The sequence below is a fragment of the Oratosquilla oratoria genome, chromosome 11 (assembly GCF_046742065.1).
Source record: "Oratosquilla oratoria isolate Oo_2021 chromosome 11, ASM4674206v1, whole genome shotgun sequence".
Taxonomy (NCBI): Eukaryota; Metazoa; Arthropoda; class Malacostraca; order Stomatopoda; family Squillidae; genus Oratosquilla; species Oratosquilla oratoria.
The window spans coordinates 14,301,674-14,306,224 of record NC_134787.1 but is presented as its reverse complement, the minus strand read 5'-3'; the positions used below and the strand labels follow the sequence as shown (position 1 = coordinate 14,306,224).

The 4,551-nt window shown below is 37.0% G+C and overlaps 1 protein-coding gene across 1 annotated transcript in view; it reads right to left on the bottom strand.

Annotated features, from left to right (window-relative positions):
- Window positions 1-2,168: 2,168 nt before the first annotated feature.
- Window positions 2,169-4,551, bottom strand: part of LOC143029608 (uncharacterized) — a 15,248-nt gene continuing 12,865 nt past the window's right edge. Inside the window, exon 4 of the mRNA XM_076192338.1 lies at window positions 2,169-4,551. This exon is cut by the window's right edge and continues 1,632 nt beyond it. The gene's annotated coding sequence lies outside the window, so the exon portion shown is untranslated.

The following is a 4,551-nucleotide window of genomic DNA, read 5'->3' as shown; positions in this document are numbered from 1 at the left end:
TGGGGAGGATAGGTGGTAATGGACATGGAACTGCCTAGATTAGGCCTTATGATCTTTTGCAGTCTCCTTTTTTCTTATGTTCTTGTGTTACTCAGTCTCAGTCAACGGAGGCCCCGTTTAAACCAGTGGCCACCTTTGATCTAAAGAAAAATGTAATGTGTTTAGCATAACCCATTCTATGCAGTCAGCTTCAGCAAGTTATTAAAGTGGTTCATAACAGGTGCATTTGATAAGGCAGCTGTGAATCCACTAGCTAACTGTTAGATTGTCTACATGCGGAGTAGATAGTGAGCGCAAGTGTGTACGGCACAATGAATTTGCTCTGAAATGTCATGCTTTAGAACATATAATTCAACAAGTGCATTCTTCAAAGAGATGTGGCCTCTTTCTAATGATAATGATATTGGTGCCATTCTTTCCTTCAGTCGGTATATGTCATTCAAAGATAAGCGGCATGGATAAAGATGTAACTGCATACCTATTTTGAAAGTGATAGCGATTTTCTCTCACTAGACTATTATGATTTAAAATCTGAATTTATACCCTGTATCAGCGTATTGGTACAACTTCAGTTATGCTGGAAAACAAAAACGAATCTGTTAAGATTTGCCTACAAAACCTTACACGTGGGAATCATGCCGTAATACAAACCCGCACCCAGCAAGACAAAAGGTAACAAGTGAGTTTGCAAAGTGTTTTGTCGTAGAGAAAAAGGCGTGGAGTGCGGCAGTGGGTACTACAATCTACTCATATGTGCAAGAACACTGTATCAGATACTCACATCTGACCACAAGGATACAAGACGTATACGAAACATATAACGATATCAAAGTACACACACTATATTAAAATTGTCATGATAGGCACGTTTTTTGCTGTACACCATCATGGCCATGAATCGAAAATAGTCGATATTTCAGCTTATCATTCTTCATCTCTACATCTAAAAGAAATATCTAATAGTGGCACGTACATTTTCTATGACACATATCCCCGAAAAAATTCTATTTTGTTCTGTCCTTCAGAGAGGGCGTAATATATATATATATATATATATATATATATATGTATATATGCATATATATATATATATATGTATATGTATGTATGTATATATATACATATATATATATATATATATAAGACTGAAGGTGGAAGAAGCAGACGAGGAGTAATGGGAGAATTTCACGCTTTAACGCTTTGTGATCAAGACCCTGCGGGTCGAAACGTTAAAGCGTGAAATTCTCCCATTACTCCTCGTCTGCTTCTTCCACTTCAGTCTTATTTGTCATAATATAGTCAACATATATATATATATTTCAATCCCAGAAACGATGTTCATCATTACTAAAATCTTTGTCTTGGGTGACCGAAAAATTCAAAAAGATTTCTTGGAACAGAACCCTTTGACAGTCAAATGAGCGTTTCGGGCACCAGGTCAGCAAAAGACGCTCCAAAGGTTCTGTGATAACAAAAGGCAGTATTGGGTAAGGCAAGGTAAGAAGGGACACGAGCGTATCCGCACCTACTCATACTATGAATGAATAGTTGTATCACCACACTCTCAAGAATACCAACGATAATTGCTTTTGAGAGTGACACAATTGACCACTCCCGTTTACGGAAGCATTATCTAATGGATTGTACTCTTCATTCATTGTCCTAGAGTGCATTGACTAGAAATATTCCTAACTCTTTATCTAATTGAACTGTATCAGCTGTGAAGCATCATCCCATCTCTACGTAAACATTTTGTAAATCTATCCTACTGATTTACAACAGCTGTCATTTTTTATAATCATACAAATTAGTAGTCTCTGAAAAAAAAAGATAATTTTGTTTTGGTACCATCTCTCTTCGACCAGATGTTTGTGTCTGCGTGTATGCGTGTGTGTGTGTATGTGTGTGTGTGTGTGTGTGTGTGTGTGTGTGTGTGTGTGTGTGTGTGTGTGTGTGTGTGTGTGTGTGTGTGTGTGTGTGTGTGTGTGTGTGTGTGTGTGTGTGTGTGTGTGTGTGTGTGTGTGTGTGTGTGTGTGTGTGTGTGTGTGTGTGTGTGTGTGTGTGTGTGTGTGTGTGTGTGTGTGTGTGTGTGTGTGTGTGTGTGTGTGTGTGTGTGTGTGTGTGTGTGTACGCTCGCGCAAGTTTATGTAAAACCTAATTCTCTCCCAACAGAAAGCATATGCAACACGCTATATAAGCGTGTGCTTACAACCATGAATCACAGTACGTGTGTGTGCGTACACCGTGTGCGTGTCCATCCGTGAGATTGTAACAGATGTAGTCGTGGATGCATTTTGTGGTTGGTCATCATAACCTTACCAAAACCCCCGGCGCGAGCCTAAATAAGCATCAGCATTGCCGCCGCCTTTCCTCGCATGACGGAATCGACGTCCTCACTGACGACCATCATCCCAGCTGACTGAAACTGCTAGCGACACTCGCTATGAGGCGCGTACTAGGCAGAGATAAATCTAGACTGTGGAAGGCTTCCCTTATTTAGAACCATTCGCATGGTACAGAATAAAATATGGGTATACATTTATATACATGGCGCCTACATTAGCAATAGACAGATGTGAACACGTTTGGTGAAATTGCGGTTTTCCTCCTGAGTGATATAAAGTTTATTTAACATTCATTTTGGTTTCAGCAGTATATCTTACATCACAAGGCCATATTTTTAATGGTAGTTCACGGAATACTTTACAGGTGTGTTCCTGAAATGACATTTGCGTGGGGACGTGGAAGGAAGTGGATTTTTTTTCATTTTTCAGTCTTTGGCCACTTTGACGTTTTCGGAAACAGAACAACATACTTCATCTTCATTCAAGTTAAATCTTCAAATTAGCAAACCTGTATTCTTACAGTACATCAAGAAATCTTGAATAGAAAATTAACATGTTAGATACACTGGATCTTCCGTTATCAAAAACTAAAACTGGTTACTCTGATCAATAATGATTTTGTCCCGTGTATATTTTTTGGTGTAATTTTGTAAGGTGAATCCAAATATGTTTTCATCATTTCTCTATCACCCTCGGTTTTTGTCACACCATGTTTTTAGATAATTGCGTATATATAGTGCTTATATACCAACGCTCTAGAACATAAAAATACATACATTGTTTTTTTTTTTGTTTTTTTTCTTCTTCTCCTCCTTCTTCTTTTGACAACAAAGGCAACAGAGACAACATAAATGAGTCGACAGGGGCCTGCAGAAACATAAGTAGGCGTTAGGTAATTCAAAAAGTGCTCATTCCTACACAACAATTCTCTGTCAGTTCCAAGTTAGAGCGCAGTATGAAAACAGTATCCTCTCGAACCTTTTGACATATTGAAGTTTTATTTATTCAAGGCTTGTGCTGATACCCCATCCACCATTGTACTTCCGAGATACTGGTTTAATAACCGGAACAGTTTCTGCTACACTTAGAGTGGTCTGTCCCCTTTTATCATTCTAATGGTTTGGAGGGATCCCCGAAGGTGGTCTGGTGTTTTGTGAAGGAGTTCGTTCTTTTATATAATTCACCGTAAAAGCTACAGTAAGGTCAACCAAGGTCAACCTGTTTGAGTTGTGAGACGAAAAGGAAATGTCATTGTTATCATCCAAGACCCCCATTTTCTCCTAATATTTACAAAGGATTACAAAGGATTACAAAGGCGGAGCATGCCGATAGGAGACCTTTTGGTCCATATATAGGTCGGATGCGAAGAAAATATAATAATGATAAATACATAAATAAATAAATACATAAATAAATAAATAGAATAATAAAAACTATAATAATGTAAATAATGCTAAATAAAATACATAAATAAATGCATAGGTATAGTTGAATAATAAACAAACAGGTAAATAGTAAATAATAATAAGTTGACATATAACTAATAATAAATGAGTATCAAGCAAATAATGATAAACAAACAGACAAATGATAACAAAACAAATGAACAAATAATATAAAATGAATGATAGTCACAATCCTCTCACACAATTTAACTATCACATTGGCCAATAACACTGACCTAAATTAGAGAATTTCATTTCCTCCTTTATAAAATGGGATCGCATTTGCATTTTTCCAGTCTTGGGTCACTTTTCTTTCTAAATATTGCCCACCAATTGATTAATGAGTATCTCCTTGAGCATACTCCTTTGAATATCCTGTTGGACATCCTATAGGACTTCGAGGCCTTCCTTGGGTCTCTGGGAGCTTATGTAAATATTGTACTTTTGTATGATTCAATACTCCTATATTCAAGGTTTTATTTTTACTTTTTCAAACATTTCGTCCAGGTGTAAAGCTTAGTCCAACACCAATTCTTTGTACTTGATTCACTTCAGTTTCTTGTCTTCGTGGAACATAGACTACCGCAAAATATCTTCACCATCTCCACTTTCATATTTTTCTTCACTACTATCATCATCCTTATTCTCAGTTTTTTCACCTCAATCCCTTCACCACAAATTGTATTTCCTTCTCTTAGTCTCAAAACGTATTATATCTGGTTCTTTTGGTTTTGAATTATCATTTACCTACAACCTGGATG